This window comes from Hyperoodon ampullatus (genome assembly GCF_949752795.1).
Source record: "Hyperoodon ampullatus genome assembly, chromosome: 4".
In the NCBI taxonomy this organism is placed as follows: Eukaryota; Metazoa; Chordata; class Mammalia; order Artiodactyla; family Ziphiidae; genus Hyperoodon; species Hyperoodon ampullatus.
Window position 1 is genome coordinate 75,922,474 of NC_136917.1, and position 18,423 is coordinate 75,940,896.

Below are 18,423 nucleotides of genomic sequence, written 5' to 3' on the forward strand. Positions count from 1 at the left end.
AAATGTAAGTTGGTACAGCCACTATGGAAAACAGTATAGAGGTTCCTCAGAAAACTAAAAATACAATTACCATATGATCCAGCAATACCACTCCTGGGCATATACCCAGACAAAACTATAATTCAAAAAGATACGTGCACCCCAATGTTCATAGCAGCACTATTCACAATAGCCAAGACACGGAAACAACCTAAATGTCCATTGACAGAAGAATGGATAAAGGAGATGTGGTACATATATACAATGGAATACTACTCAGCCATAAAAAGAACAAAATAATGCCATTTGCAGCAACATGGATGCAACTGGAGATTACCATACTGAATGAAGTAAGACAGAAATAGAAAGACAAATACCATATGATACCACTTATATGTGGAATAAAATATGGCACAAATGAACCTCTCTACAAAACAGACTCACAAACATAGAAAGCAGACTTGTGTTTGCCAAGGGAGAGGGGGGAGGGGAGAAGGAGAGGGATAGACTAGGAATTTGGGGTTGGTAGATGCAAACTATTACATTTAGAATGGATAAACAACAAGGGCCTATTGTATAGCACAGGGAACGATATCCAATCTCTTCGGATAAACCATAACAGAAAAGAATATTAAAAAAGAATATATGTGTATAACTGAGTCACTGTGCTGTACAGCAGAGATTGGCACAGCATGGTAAATCAACTAGACTTCAGTTGAAAAATAGAGTGTTTCTTTAGATTATGGTAAAATATTGCATATTTCCTTCTTGATAATCTTGCAAAGGAATTGTTAATGCACTAAATGTTATTCACTTTTGTAGTCTCATCTTCATGTTTCATTAAAAAATTACTCTATATTTTATTGGCATTCAATACAGAAACAAAAAATTATTCAGAAAAATATATCAGGTTAGCAAATTGCTGATTCAATCTGTACATTAGGTAATAAAGAATAAACACTTTTGAAATATTTAAATACTTCCCTAGAAAAACTGAAGGGAGCTTACAGAGCATATGTCTCCATGCTGTGCTTGGTTAAACTGTCATTCATGGATTAGTTTTATTTTATGATTAAAAAGACTGAAGTAACTTGAAAAGTGTGGACTACCCTTTCTCTGATAGATGACACTGCATGCCACAATATGCTCTATTTTTCACCTCTAAATTTTAAATAATCTCAAACACATTTAGCTGTTATTGTACGTATTTGAATAGGCACAGGGCCAAAGAAAGTCTCTGGTTAGGCAAGTGCACACATCTGCAGGGACTTGCATTTTCTACGGGAACCCATAAATCTACTTGCTTACATATTTACTTTTTAATTTTATGGTGTATTGGTCTCCTCTATCAAAAAAAAAAAAAAGGTAAGAAATGTTTTCTTAGAATGAACATAAAATGAGCTCCCAAACTTAGGTACCTATTAAGTAAAAAGATGTTGGACAATTCCAATACTCCTTTTCCCCCCAAAACACCTGATAAAACACTCCATTAAGGCATGCACAAGTGAGTTACTGAAATATTGTATTTACGAACACATTAGAATACCATAATGATGAAGTGTGAAAGCCCAAGAGTCAAAATGTCCTGTGAAAATCTCTTATATCATCTATACATGCACAGTGCCTTCTGGACCAGAATCACAGTCAGTGCGATGAGATGTTCACAAGAGTAGACACATAGAGGTTTTCCATGTCATTACTAATGTTGGGTATATGTTCATGGAAAGGGATAGACATGAGTATAGTAGAATCCATAAAAATTAAATGTTCACAGGATATGACTCCACTGTGTTATTTTGCTCCCAAAGATATGAGTTGAAAATCTTATTCCCTAAGGTTTGCACATAATTTAGTGTCTAAAATCTCCAACAATAAACTCATGGCATGATGAATCGGTGCTACATTTTTCAAGTCTTGTGGCAGAATTGGATAGTTTTGTACAACATCATTCATTCTCCCTAGCCTCTGTAGTGTCAGAATACCAAGTTTATTTAAGGAGGCTATGTACCCAGCCCATAGTCCTCCTTATGCTGGTGTGGCCAGTTTGAACAACAAATATACAAAAATATCGTGTGAACATGTTTTAGCAAGTTTCCTTAAAAAGGAGGAAGTGAGCTGTTTCTTAATCATGCTGCCTGGAATATGCATGTAATGCCTGGAGTTCTGGTAACTGTTTTACGGCACAAGGACAAAGGTCATATTCTAAGGATGTCAGAGCAGAGAATTTAAAAAAGCCTGGATCCCTTTTGATTTTAGAGAGTTGTCAGGTCTGACACATATAGGCAAACCTAGTTTTATAAAAATTGGTGTCAACATATTTCTAAATGTCTGCTGTTAGTCTACCTGTAGTTGCTCAAGTCTTTATGAACTCACAGGTGTCTAGTTAAGCATTTTTTAATACCTTCATTGAGAAGTATACCTTACATAAACAAAAAATGTTCCCAGTGTCATTCTTAATTTTTTATTTGTAATTCTGCTCTCTTTGATATTCATCTTGAACCCCTTTTTCTTATGGTTTGCATTCAATCAGATATACTTTAACCCATTGTTTTATTATGTAACTGTCTGCATTATTTTGTTTGGAAGTAGAAGTAAAACCTTTGTGTGGCAAGGAATGAGTGGGATCAGCCTTGGTCTTTTCAGAAATTAAACCCACATTTGTTATATTAGATAGACTTGCTATCACCTCTGTTATTTCTGTATACTTACCACTTTTACCTTTCATGGATGCTTGTTCTTTGCTTTACTAGGTAAGATCTGGCTTCCATCTCACCAGTTTTCTATGCGTTATGCTTTTTACTCTCATTGCTCCAAGCTAATTAAGTTTGTTTTCAGGTGGTCTGACATCCTATTTTCTTTCCTTTTTGCACTGCTTTTCACATGATTTTGCCCCGTTTATCAACTAGTTACCTTTCAGATCTCAGCCAAAGTTTACTTCCCTCACTGAGTTAGATCCACTGGATATATGGTCTGGGTATACCATATAACTTTCTTCATAGAATTTAGTACAGTTGTATTTTTTGTTAACTGGTGAAATTACAAGTTTAATGTATTTCTCTCCAACTAGATTATAAAGTCCATCAGAATAGGATCTGTAACCTGTTTCTACCTACTGTCCAAGACAGTTCATGTTCCAGAGTGGGCACTCGGTAAATAAAGAGAATTATCTTACCCATGTCAATAAGTCTGATAATTTCATGAACTGGGGCCAGCAAGGAGAGAGGTGCATGTAAATAACACACCTGTACTCTAAAAGCAAATGTAAGAAAGTAGAGATTAACTTCACTGGCATTCTAAATTCTAAAAAATATGTGTAAGTATAATAGTACTTCTCAATGGGAAGTAAATATTGTTTAATAGATTTTGCAAAAGCAATACTGAATTATGAAGATAGCAAAGCTATCCTCTTAAAGAGGATGAAAGAAGATGCAGTGATGGACAAGTGAAATTACTTGAAAAGTAAATGTAATTAAAGTGGAAGAGAATAAATAAACTAAATCCAAGAAAAATTTTAGACTTTTTTTCTGGTCTGTGCCCCACCTCCCCTAGCCTCACTCCAACTCCCTTTAAAAATTACTATGAGTTATCCTGCTGAATAGCGGGCCTGATAATGTCACATCTTTGCAAAATCTTTTAGACACTCTCCACAGACTACAGCAGATATAGTACTGCTTATTGCTAAGAATACTCATAAAATAAAGAACTGTAATTTTTTATCATTTATTCTTGATGGATTTTGTTGTTAGATGTTTGGAGAACAGTTGACTTTCCTATTTATGAACTTAAATAATTCACAGCTTGAAGCAATCAGCATGGGTTCTAAAAGAATTTGAATGAGTCCAGGTATCCATACTTCAATGCCTCACATCCCCCAGGAACCGGCAATTTGATTCCTAGCTGAGTTATTTTCATGTACAATGTCTTAATTTTAATGGGTTCAAATCATGCGTAACAAACTAATTTTCTTCATCATGTTACAGAATACTCTAAGTACTACCAAGAGAGATTGCAGAGAGTAAATCAATTTAAGTGTGAAGAACAATATAATGGGAATTTGGTTTTAGATCATAGTTTGGGAATAAACCTAAAGACCTATTTTAATTTGTTGAACATAATTTGTTTGTGGGGTTTCCAGTATAAGATGGTGACTTAGGAGGATCTTGGACTCATCTCTTTCCACAAACACACCGAATCTGTAGCTACATACTGAAAAATTTCCTCTGAAGAAAACCTAAAAACCGAGCAATTCATTTGCACCAGGCTAATGAGAGGAAGCCCACAGTGAAGCGGGTGGGAGAGGATGGAACACAGTATCACCATAAACCCCACATGCAGTGCAGAGACCCACAGTCTGGAGGGAACTCAACCATGAGCTTCTCCCTGAGGAGCAAAGGGTTTGAACCCCACATTAGGCACCTCAACTTTTAAGACTTGTGCCTGAGAAACGAGGCCCCAAAACATCTAGCTTTGAAAACGATGACCGCGAGACCCACACTGAGGAGCGCTCTTAAAGGGCTCTCTAACTCACCTGCCCCAGGGCGCCCAGCACAGAGAGAGCCGATCCAGAAGCTCGGAGACTTTTAAGTGAATGAGGCTTAAAGCATCAGCCTAGGAGGCAGGCATCTAAATTCACATCCCGGCTCGCCGGAGCCAGCAGCTGCCATCTTTGTTGTTTTTTTCCCCCAGCCGGAGCCACTTATGTGCTCCGCCCCTGGCTCCTTTTAACTGGCAGACGCCATTTTTTTTTTTTTTTTTTTTTCTCCCCAATTCTAAGCCTTTTTTTTACTTTCTTTTCTGCCCGTGGGCGCCGTCTAAACACTGCCTCTCTGCCTCCCTCCAGAGCACCAGTATCTCTCTGAGGGGAGGTTTTACACGTCTAGTGCCCTCGGTTTGGGGGGGCTGCTGCTCAGGGGACGCCCCTTAATTGCCTGGCTCTGGAGGCTGGGGGACTTGTGATCCTCGGCCCTATGGGATTGTAACAATCAGCGAGTCATTTCTTGTCAGACCTCACCCCCAGGGCACTGCACAAAGACCAGACTGAAACACACCCCCAGTCTTTCTGAGAAAGGGGCCTACTTACTTGTCCTGGAGCTTTGGCTTGAGGCGCAGGATTCTGGTCCGGCACACAGTTTAGGGGTCTAAGAAGGGCCTGGGGGTAGGTGGGTGGGTATGGAGGCTGGTACTTGCAGTCTTTCCTCTTTTCTTCCCCCTCGCTCCATCTCACTGGTGTGTCCCAGAAAGGAGTTTATTGTCTCCTTGTCTGACAACCCAATTTTTGCGGCTGCTGCCAGGGAACACTTCTACATTGCCTGGCTCTGGTGGCCAGTAGGGCTTGTGCTTGTGGGTCCCACAGGACTTGAACCAAGGGAAAACAAGTCCTTAAAGGGCTACTACCCCCACCCCCACCCCGGCACAGCAAGAGGAAACACCCGGGAGATCAGTCTTTCTATGAAAGAAACCTGTTAACTGATTATCATAGCTGCAGCCTGAGGGCCTCTAATTAAAACACTCATCTAAAGGCTGAGTGCATCTTTTCCAAAGACCTCAGAGGGCTGGCACTGTCTTCCTGCTCTCCCCTGGAGAGCAGTTAATAATACTCTATTGCATATTTGAAAGTTGCTAGGGGAAGGGGTATTGAAAGTTCTCATCACAAGAAAAAAAAATGTGTAACTGTGTTTGCTGACAAATGTTACCTGGACTTATTGTGGTAATTATTTTGCAATATATACAAATATCAAGTCATTACATTTGTACATCTGAAATTAACATAATGGTGTCAATTATACTCCAGTTAAGAAAAGCATAATTTGTTGGAGCTGCGCACTACTTACTGGTGGTAGCAATGATCATAAATATAGGCTCCAGCTGATGAGACTTAAGTAAGGGTGAGAACTTTGTGGGCACTCAATAAGCCCTTGTTGACTGAGAATTCTGTTTTTGCTCCAGTAGGATTGCCTAGTCATTTTTATATACACCGATGGAAGTTCTCAGCAGATCTCTGGGTGGGACTGAGGACTCATTAGGTACGATTAATGGCCTAAAAAAAAAAATCTAATTTTTATCTTCTTTTAGAGCAGATTTCCAAGAAGACAACTTAGAGGAAATTCTTATTGATATAATACTAAAATTTTCTGCTTTGAATGTCCCCAATATATTAAAACTAACTGCAGATACTTAGCATAACTAGAATATTAAAATAACTTTTGACAAGAAGTTTCTAGTGAAAAATATATCACTTCTTCTTCAGAGTTTAGAGAATAGAAAGCACAATTTTATACCACAAAAATATTTGAAATTCAGTCTTCCATTAGTTCTGAATTAATATGATAAAAGCTTGCCAATGACCAAAGAAAATGTCTTCCAGGTAATGAAAACCAAATCGAATAAGCAACTACAAATAATACAAACAACACATTTATTTAGAAAAATAAACTGAAAATGCTGTTTGTCTAGTACATTTTCTCATGAAGCATAGATAAATGGCTATAAAAATCTCTTATATGTCAAATACAAATTACAAATGGTTTTGTTAAGAGAACAAATAGATGTTCAACACAGATGTTTAGTGTACAGTTCACTGTATTTGACTTCTTGGCTGTTAATGATATAAAATGATCCTCACTAAAAAAAAATTTGATCCCTTTTTCATTCATTTGACCACACTGATTTTTTTTCTTTATTATTTTGTAGTTTTTCTTTAATCTGAGACAAGTCCATTTTTTATTAAATAACTGATTTTTTATAGAAGACAGAGAAATCAATGTCTGGAGAATTCTTAAATGTTTCCTTTTTGGACTCCTGCAAGAAACTTTGTTGTGGTCTCAAAACTCATGGGACCATCTGTGCAAATAACAGCACACATCATTACCCTGAATGGAAGTGACAGTGCAAATAGTAGAAGTGCATTGAGAAGTAATCAGCAAGAACTGACCCCTCCTCTCTCAACCAATATGGGGTGAAGGATTGAATGCAGAAAATTTTCAAGCAACTGACAATACTCTTATTCTGTTATGGCTTTGAATGTGTACAGAAGATGGCAAACGTCCTCTTTCTTTGCAAACAGCAACATTCTGTTCTAATACTGTTCATAACTGCAGTGTTCCATCGTTTGTTCAGTTTTGTTTGTTTGTTATTTTGTTTCTGTCTACATATTTTGAAATGCTGGGTAGTTCTGGCTATAGATACCTATTTCTATACTTTCACCTTCCCAAATGTTAAATTAAATTACAATTTACTGGCTGAATTACTGAATATAAATTTTTTGGTGTTCACATCTGGGAATAATTTCAATGGTAAAATAAGATGGATTTTGTTTGTTTGCTTTTTGGGTTTTTGTAGGTTTGCTTGTTTAGTCCTTTTCATCTTTTTTTTTTTTTTTTCTTTTTTTTTAAATCTTCTTGGTAATATCTGAGTAAAGAGATTTAAGGCTGTGGCTTTTTTTGCCCCCAGGGCTCTGCTCATGGCTGTCAGACTAGAGGCAGATGGTGTTATGTAGACCATATCAGTAATCATTTGTGCTCCAAGTTGAGGGGTTTGCTGCTCCAAGATGGACAGGTTTCTGGTTACTTCAAAATTAGATCTGGCCTCAAGAAGTCATAATGATGAATCTGAAGTGACAAAAATGAACTGACATGCCTCCAGATAAAGGTATTCCTTCCAACCTGAAGGAGCTGTTAGAAAAAAGAAAACAAACGATCAGTTTAAACAGCAAGTATAGTTTAAAAAAAAACACATAAAAATTAAGAATGAAGAAATCATTTGTTAATAGTATGCATAATTTAAAATTCTGTGAATTATCAACAATTTTTCTTTAAATGTATAAACATATTTAGAATATATATTCCATTTAAATTATATATATAAAAAATTTGATAACTTAGTCATCAAAATTTAGTAGTAGCATGCTTATATTTCAGTTGACAGATCTTCTCTTATCTCTGACAGTTTTTAAAACTTCAGATAAATTTGTCCATTTATAAATATGCCAAGTTTTCAAAATATTTCATAAATTTTGACTATAAACTTTTCAATATTTATCACCCTCAAAAAAGTTAATCAAGAAATCATATTTATTAAGGTAGAACCTTCATTTTAAACAACAAAGGAAAAGTATTTTAAAAACATTTTGCCTAATGTAATGTTCATTGAAATTATATAGTCTAAATGTATTATCAAATTGCCAAAAAGACACCCTTTTCCATGATGCAGCAAAACTGCCCGAGAATTAGTCTTCTTTTACTTTATGCTTATCTGCAATACTTTCAAATTAGTACCTTAAAATAACGTATATCCACATTTGTAATTAATGAATACATTTTTCTGAAAACAATAGGAAATGAAACCTAGCCATAATATTCACTCTGCCCACCTGACATCAAACATGCTTAGCACCAGTCACCTGTACCCACCACCAGTCCCTCCAATCAGAAACTTACACAAGCCTCTTAGATAGCCTCATCCACCAGAGGGCAGACAGCAGAAGCAAGAAGAACTACAATCCTGCAGCCTGTGGAACAAAAACCACATTCACAGAAAGACAAGATGAAAAGGCAGAGGGCTATGTACCAGATGAAGAAACAAGATAAAACTACAGAAAAACAACTAAATGAAGTGGAGATAAGCAACCTTTCAGAAAAAGAATTCAGAATAATGACAGTAAAGATGATCCAGGACCTTGGAAAAACAATGGAGGCAAAGATTGAGAAGATGCAAGAAATGTTTAACAAAGACCTAGGGGAATTAAAGAACAAACAAACACAGATGAACAATACAACAACTGAAATGAAAACTACACTAGAAGGAATCAATAGCAGAATAACCGAAGCAGAAGGACGGATGGATAAGTGACCTGGAAGACAGATGGTGGAATTCACTGCTGCAGAACAGACTAAAGAAAAAGCAATGAAAAAAAAAAAATGAAGACAGCCTAAGAGACTTCTGGGACAACATTAAATGCAACAACATTCACATTATAGGGGTCCCAGAAGGAGAAGAGAGAGAGAAAGGACCAGAGAAAATATTTTAAGAGATTATAGTTGAAAACTTCCCTAACATGGGAAAGGAAATAGCCACTCAAGTCCAGGAAGCACAGCGAGACCCATACAGGATAAACACAAGGAGAAACATGCCCAGACACACAGTAATCAAATTGGCAAAAATTAAAGACAAAGAAAAATTATTGAAAGCAGCAAGGGGAAAATGACAAATAACATACATGGGGACTCCCATAAGGTTAACAGCTGATTTCTCAGCAGAAAATCTACAAACCAGAAGGGAGTGGCATGATATACCTAAAGAGATGAAAGGGAAGAAATTACAACCAAGATTACTCTACCCAGCAAGGATCTCATTCAGATTTGACAGAGAAATCAAAAGCTTTACAGACAAGCAAAAGCTAAGAGAATTCAGCACCACCAAACCAGCTCTACAACAAATGCTAAAGGAACTTCTCTAAGTGGGAAACACAAGAGAAGAAAAGGATCTACAAAAACAAACCCAAAACAATTAAGAAAATGGTCAGAGGAACATACATATCAATAATTACCTTAAACGTGAATGGATTAAATGCTCCAACCAAAAGACACAGGCTTGCTGAATGGATACAGGAACAAGGCCCATAGATATGCTGTCTACAAGAGACCCACTTCAGACCTAGGGACACATACAGACTGAAAGTGAGGGGATGGAAAAAGATATTCTATGCCAATGGAAATGAAAAGAGAGCTGGAGTAACAATACTCAGATCAGATAAAATAGACTTTTAAAAAAAGAATGTTGCAAGAGACAAGGAAGGACACTACATAATGATCAAGGGATCAGTCCAAGAAGAAGATAAAACAATTATAAATATATATGCACCCAACATAGGAGCACCTCAATACATAAGGCAACTACTAACAGCTATAAGAGGAAATCGACAGTAACACAGTAATAGTGGAGGACTCTAACACCTCACTTACACCAATGGACAGATCATCCAAAATGAAAATAAATAAGGAAACAGAAGCTTTAAATGACACAATAGAGCAGATAGATTTAATTGATATTTATAGGGCATTCCATCCAAAAAGACCAGATTACACTTTCTTCTCAAGTGAGCATGGAACATTCTCCAGGATAGATCACATCTTGGGTCACAAATCAAGCCTCAGTAAATTTAAGAAAACTGAAAGCATATCAAGCATCTTTTCTGACCACAACACTATGAGATTAGAAATGAATTACAGGGAAAAAAATGTAAAGAACACAAACACATGGAGGCTAAACAATACGTTCCTAAATAACCAAGAGATCACTGAAGAAATCAAAGAGGAAATCAAAACCTACCTGAAGACAAATGACAATGAAAACACAACAATCCAAAACCTATGGGCTGCAGCAAAAGCAGTTCTAAGAGGGAAGTTTATAGCTATACAAGCCTACCTCAAGAAACAAGAAAAATCTCAAATAAACCATCTAACCTTACACCTAAAGGAACTAGAGAAAGAAGAACAAACAAAACCCAAAGTTAGCAGAAGGAAAGAAATCATAAAGATCAGAGCAGAAATAAACGAAATAGAAACAAAAAAACAATAGCAAAGATCAATAAAACTAAAAGCTGGTCCTTTGAGAAGATAAACAAAATTGATAAACCATTAGCCAGACTCATCAAGAAAAAGAGAGGGCTCAAATCAATAAAATTAGAAATGAAAAAGGAAAAGTTACAACACACACCACAGAAATACAAAGGATCCTAAGAGACTACTACAATCAACTCTATTACCAATAAAATGGACAACTTGGAAGAAATGGACAAATTCTTAGAAAAGTATAATCTTCCAAGACTGAACCAGGAAGAAATAAAAAATATGAACAGACCAATCACAAGTAATGAAATTGAAACTGTGATTAAAAATCTTCCAACAAATAAAAGTCCAGGACCAGATGGCTTCACAGGTGAATTCTATCAAACATTTAGAGAAGAGCTAACACCCATCCTTCTCAAACTCTTCCAAAAAATTGCAGAGGAAGGAACACTCCCAAACTCATTCTATGAGGTCACCATCACCCTGATACGAAAACCAGACAAAGATACTACAAAAAAAAAAAAATTACAGACCAATATCACTGATGAATATAGATGCAAAAATCCTCAACAAAATGCTAGCAAAGAGAATCCAACAACACATTAGAAGGATCATACACCATGATCAAGTGGGATTTATCCCAGGGATGCAAGGATTCTTCAATATATGCAAATCAGTCAATGTGATACACCATGTTAACAAATTGAAGACTAAAAACCATATGATCATCTCAATAGATGCAATAAAAGCTTCTGACAAAATTCAACACCCATTTATGACAAAAACTCTCCAGAAAGTGGGCATAGAGGGAACCTACCTCAACATAATAAAGGCCATATATGACAAACCCACAGCCAGCATCGTCCTCAATGGTGAAAAACTGAAAGCATTTCCTCTAAGATCAGGAACAAGACAAGGATGTCCACTCTCACCACTATTATTCCACATAGTTTTGGAAGTCCTAGCCACAGCAATCAGAGAAGAAAAAGAAATAAAAGGAATACAAATTGGAAAAGAAGAAGTAAAATTGTCACTGTTTGCAGATGACATGATAGTATACTTAGAGAATCCTAAAAATGTCACCAGAAAACTACTAGAGCTAATCAATGAATTTGGTAAAGTTGCAGGATACAAAATTAATGCACAGAAATCTCTTGCATTCCTATACACTAATGATGAAAAATCTGAAAGAGAAATTAAGGAAACACTCCCATTTACCATTGCAACAAAAAGAATAAAATACCTAGGAATAAACCTACCTAGGGAGACAAAAGACCTGTATGCAGAAAACTATAAGACACTGATCAAAGAAATTAAAGATGATACCAATAGATGGAAAGATATACCATGTTCTTGGATTGGAAGAATCAATATTGTGAAAATGACTCTATGACCCAAAGCAATCTACAGATTCAATGCAATCCCTATCAAATTACTAATGGCTTTTTTTTACGGAACTAGAACAAAAAATCTTAAAATTTGTATGGAGACAAAAAAGACCCCGAATAGCCAAAGCAGTGTAGAAGGAAAAAAACGGAGCAGGAGGAATCAGACTCCCTGACTTCAGACTATACTACAAAGCTACAGTAATCAAGACAATATGGTACTGGCACAAAAACAGAAACATAGATCAATGGAACAAGACAGAAAGCCCAGAGGTAAACCCACGCATATATGGTCAACTAATTTATGACAAAGGAGGCAAGGATATACAATGGAGAAAAGACAGTCTCTTCAATAAGTGGTGCTGGGAAAACTGGTCAGCTACATGTAAAAGAATGAAATTAGAACACTCCCTAACACCATACACAGCAATAAACTCAAAATGGATTCAAGACCTAAAAAAAAAAAAAAAAAAAGCTTAGCACCACTTAATATGGAGAGTGTATGGTCTTCTCTTTACATTATGATATAATAGATAATATTCATGCTATGACTTATGATAATAGATCCAGAAAGTTATTAAAATAAACCTCATGCCATAATTAATTGATTAGTAAATTATTAGAGAACTCAGAGAAAAAGAGTAATGGTTTTACGTGTATTTTTAATTCCTTAAATCCATCTGGGAAGCCCGTTTTAACCCTTTCACTTGGAAGTAAGTGAACCCCAAGTTCAAGGTACTTTCTCCAAAACACACAAACATACATACAGACAACAAAGTAAATCATTTAGTCCTTCTGTGACAAACCCAGTCATTACCATTCTATTCGATATATTAGAATTACTTTCATTTTTACTCTCAACTACCAAGATAAAGTCCTGGAATGAAATAATTTAAACAAATAATCAAAATGAAAAAAATAATTCTCAACTCCAAATCACCCAATGCATTTAGTCAATGTGTGTTGAGGGCTTAATCTGGCTCATCATAAAGGTGTTTTATGAAAGATAGGGACATCGTAGAAGACAAGCTTTTGTCATGTAGTTAAAAAGATACGAGACTATATCAGTACAGAGGAGTAGAGAAGGCTGCACCAAACTCGCCTAACCTGTACTCAATCAAACAGCGTTGCTAGTACCTGCCTGTGCCATTTCTGTATCACCTAGAAATATAAACCTCCTTCATGTATATTTTTCTTTTACTTATATAAAGGAAATCGGCATTCAAGTGGTTACTAATGTATCAGCAGTCCTACAATAATTAATCTTTTAGTTTTACTATTAAAAAGTATGAAAAACACACAAAGAGGACTTTGTACAATTATATGGGAACACAATTCATGTACTTGGGACCAAGACAACTAAATGTACAATTATAGTTTCATAGATCTGTGATATAGGACTCTTTATCAGGTTACATCATTATTTATTACAGCTTATTGAAACTGGTAAAACAACCTATTATTCATTCAAAAATATGTATTCACCAACTATTGTATACCAGATACTGCTCTAGGAACCAGAGGTACAAAAACGTAATCTCCTGCCCCCCCAAAGAGATTAGTACCCAGAAGGTAATATTCATATTAAAGATTTGTGCCATAATATCAATATATGTAAGTATAAAATAAAGAATGAGCATGCGAGAAGAAGCCTACAGAAGAAAGCATTTGAATTAAGACTTGAGAGATGGGTTGGAGTTTGCAAAAGTAATACATTGCTACTAGTTATGAAATATGAGTATTTCAAATGGAGAGAACTGCATGGGCAAAGTTGCAGAAGCAGGGGAGAGTGTTGTACCTTCAATATTGTACAGCGTCAAAGTGAAGGGAGAAAATATAGTTGTTTCTCAAAGGCTGGCAGGGTCCAAAGTGTCCTTTTATACCATGTAAAAAACAATTAGATTTTTATCTTAAATGTAATGGGAACTATTGAAGAATTCTGATGAGAAGAGTGGCTGGGGGAAATGTGGAAAGTACCACTGAGGGAAAGCGGGGATACATATGGCACACATTTACAGCAAAGGAATGTCAAAGCCATCAACTGAAAGCAATAACTAATTATTCCAGTTGCAGATGTTTTCTTAGTGGCAAATTGAAGAGAGAAAAATAACCCATTCTTTTTTATTTCATTGGGAGAGAGTTTCATTCATTTTCTATCCAAGATAAGAGCAAACATTATTTATGAAGCTTTTCCTATTCCACCCAATTTTTAAGTATCTCATGGAAGAATATATTGCCTCTGAGCCCCCAGTGATCATACATTTAAAGCAGAGAATAAAATCTTCTAAATAGTACATGTCTATGTCCACTGACTGGATTCTAAGATTGGGTATTAAGGAATGCATTTAAGACTTACTGAGTTTTGAAGATGCATTACAGATATCCAGGCCTCTCACTGTGTGGTATCAGATATCACAATCAATCTGTTAACCTCAGGCTCAAATATTTTTTCCCACTAAAGAAAAGACCCAAATAATTTTTGTATGTAATTTTCCAATTAAAAAATTTCATGATTTTTCATTATTACAGGTTTTAAAATACAAACATTTTTAAACCTCCATTCTCTCTTTTTTTGTATGTTTGCTTCAAATACAAAAACATGTAATGCACCATCATAATTATACAAGTTAAATAAATTTACTCAGCATTGAAATTATGAAACATAAATCATATACACCAAGATTTTGTATAACCAACAGTGAGTTGAAGTACTCAGGGCAATGCTTTCTGACCCATTCTTCAGATCGGTGAGTTAATTGCTTCATTCTGTTTAAAAAGGCTTTGCTTAAAACTAATTAAAATGTTCTTCATTTTTTGAATGGAATAGGTCAAGGTTTTCAAGGCTTCAAGGGTCATTTTTAATTTTTGTAAATTTTTCCAGACCCAAATGTGATAAGCAAAATATGAATGATACTAATTTTTAGGCTTTGAGTCATCAAATTGTCAAGTTTAATTTATGTAAGTAGCATCTTAAGTGACTGAGAGCATTTCTACACAGTAAGGGCAACATGATTTCAAAATGTCAAAGACAGCAAATAATGCTAAGAAAAAGCTAAAAATATTACAAAAAATTTGTCCAGACAGAAGTGTCTCATAATTCTATATTTATTTGAACCTTGGTGTAACTTTTGTGATTCTCTTCTTTATAATCTATATTTATTAAGTATAAATATATAAACTTGTATATAATTATATATTGTTATAAAACATATTTTATAAAAGAAATAAGTATTTATATGTAAATATATATTAGAGACACATATAATTTAAAATATTTTAAACTATGGGACAATGTATCATGTTTCATGAGTCTGCTTCATTTTAAGAAGTAGTGACTATGAAGAGATCAAAGTCATTTCAATAAAATCTGTCTCATTTCCCCCAAACTGTTAAAGTCATAGCAGCAAGAAGTTTTCACTTAAATTAGTTAAATAAAAATGTATGGAATACCTGCTATAAGCCAGGCATTATGTCAAGCATGGAAAAAGTACAGATAAAAACTTAGATTCCTATTATATCTAAACACAAGAGCCAAATACTTCACACATTAGTTAATTGTTATATCAAGCTATGAGGTAGATATTCTAACCTATTTCCAAGTATGGAAATTCTGGTGAGATTAAATCAATGTCAGCACTACCACCTGAAGCCAAAGCCAAATTTGCTACCCCCATACCATTCATTTGGCACTATCACTATAGAGATGACTATTTGTAACAAAGATTAGGGCCCACATAGGCTAAAATATTCACTATCTGACCCTTTACAGAAAAAGTTTGTCAATTCTGGTTGGATCTATCTATCTAACTTGTTTGTCGTAGTATTACTTGTGAACCTAACTTTGTATTTTTCCAAATGGATTGACAATTATTTTAACAGTGTGTACTGAATTATCTATATTTTGTTGTATTTTGATGTGCTATTATTATCATGGAAAAATTCACATACATACATGGTGTATTTCTGGACACAAGTCATTTATTTCCTCTCCAGTATACATTTCAGATTCAGGTGTTTTGGGGTTTTTTTTTTTTTTTAGCAAAAATTTAAAATTCTATGGGTCGGCATGGAATTTATAAACTAGTGGGGGCAGAATTGGCATCTGTACAATATTAAGTATTCATATGAGAAACATGATGGATCATCACTATTATTTAGACCTTTATTTTAGGTTGCTCAGTACTCTTATTATTTTCTTCACAGACATCTTTGACATTTCTTGTTAGGGTTATTCCTAGATAGTATATAGCTTTCATTGCTATTTTGGTAGAATATCTTAAAATTATATTTTGTGTTTCTTACTGGTATAAAGGAGTATATTGACTTTTTAATATTCTTATATCTAGCTAATTAACTACTTTGTCTTATTGGCACTAATAAGTTTTGTCAATTCTCAATTTTGTCAGTTCAATTTACCTTGATAAGTAATCATATTATCTATAAGTACTGAGTTTCATCTTTTTTTCCCAAAATTTAGACCATCTGTGGTTTTTATTTTTGTCTTATTTCGTTGTTTAGTGCCTCTAGTAAAATGTTGAACAGTGTCAGTGATAAGAAATGGTCCATAAAATTATTTCATTATGATGCCTTACTTTAGTGGGAAAGTCTTGACTGCTTTTTATTTTCTTCTCTTGTTATTGGTTGTTTAAATGTTTCTTGAAGCTTTTAGTCGTGTATATTTTTTCTATAAAATTAACTATTTTATCCACACTGAAACATAGAAGTCCCTTAAGTCAGCAGTCCCCAACCATTTTGGCACCAGGGACCAGTTTTCGTGGAAGACAATTTTTCCACGGACAGGGGTTGGGAGGGTGGTGGTTCAGGAGGTAATGAGAGCGATGGGGAGTGATGGGGAGTGGCAGATGAAGCTTCACTCGCTCGTCCACCACTCACCTCCTGCTGTGTAGCCTGGCTCCTAACAGGCCATAGACCGATACCTATTCATGGCCCAGAAGTTGGGGACCCCTTTCTTAAGTGTTTTCCTTTCTGATTCCTAAAATTCCTCATTTGTTTCTTCTCTATTTTTTTTTCCTCATCTTCAATGGCACTATAGGCTGAATATTTGTGTCCCTCCAAAATTCATATATTGAAACTAATCCTCAATGTGGAGGTGTGGCCTTTTGGAGGTGAATAGGTCATGAGGGCAGAACCCTCATGAATCAGATTAGTACTCTTATAAAGGGAAACCAAAGAGCTCTCACCCATTCTGCCATTTAAGAATACAAGGAGAAGAAGGAAGAAAATAGGTTTTTACCAGACACTGAATGTGCAGGTGTCTTGATCTTGGACTTCCCAGCCTACAGCTGTAAGAAATAAATGTTTTGTTTTTTTTTTTAGGCTATCCAGTCTATGGTGTTTTTGTTACAGAAGCCCTAACAAATTTAGACACTTAAGAAAAAAAAATATTTTGACATTCTTTTTGAAATAAAAATTTAATTTTTAACCAAATTTCCTTTTTTATACTTTGATGATTTTTACTTGTTAATTTGCTTTTTATCTTTATTAGTTTTCCTTATCTACTTTTTTGAGAACATTTTTTTTCAGTTTTTTGAGTTACATTATAGCTGTCATTTTGAATTTTATTGCTTTATACGTCAGAGAATAAGGCTTTTTTGGTAATCCAAATTCCCAAATATTTGTGTTTCCTAAAGTGAATAGAGGGGTAGCAAAATATTTTCTCCCCCTCTATGAAAATAAAAATGACGTTGAGTTAACCTTCTAGCTTTGTTTCCATGGAAATCTAATACTGGTAGAATGTCAGCTGTATTACTAGGCTACATTGCTTATGATAAAAATAAACCCTGATTTGTAAACTGCATCTGGTCTGGGGGGACTGTGAATGACTATAAATACCTTGTGGGATTTCTTGAGTGAGGTACAAGAAAACCTTTTTAAAACTGGTAATTTTTATAACTGGTAATTTTTTTTGCTTACAGGCTGTTATAAAAGATACCGATTCCTATTTGGGACATGGGAAGTGTTAGAGTAGGTCTCACACTTACCTATGATCTCAGATTTTTACCTGAGCTGTCACTTTGCAGGGTTGAAGAAAGACGTTAGCCCTAGACACTTGTGGGAACTGACATGTTAAAGAATCACCTGATTCTGCCTGATGGACATGCTTTGTTTATTGTATTGTATCCTTCTAATGAAACCATTGTCAAGTGTGGCCTATTGGGGTCATGTGTGATTAATTGTCCAGTTGAGCCTAAAACTAGTAGGAGTGGGTGTTATACATATGGAGTTTCTTTTTCATCCATGCACTTATCAAAATGTAATTGGTTTCAATATTCTGTGATGTAGAAGACTAAGCATGGTCAGGAGGAGTTTAAGGGAAAAGTGTGCACCCCCTGCAACTTTTTATATAGCCTGTAGATGTAACTAACACCTGAATCCCCTCTGAACGATGCTACGCCTGTCTTGGTCATGATATGTCTGCAACAGCAAAGTCTGATGAGAGTGAGAATTTTGAACGAGAGTTAAAAACACCCTTA

The 18,423-nt window shown here is 35.3% G+C and overlaps 1 protein-coding gene across 1 annotated transcript in view; it reads right to left on the bottom strand.

Moving 5' to 3' along the window:
• Window positions 1-6,752: 6,752 nt before the first annotated feature.
• PRR16 (proline rich 16) overlaps window positions 6,753-18,423 on the bottom strand; it is a gene marked incomplete at its 5' end in the record, with an annotated part of 279,519 nt that continues 267,848 nt past the window's right edge. The window contains 1 exon segment of the mRNA XM_079702264.1: window positions 6,753-7,649.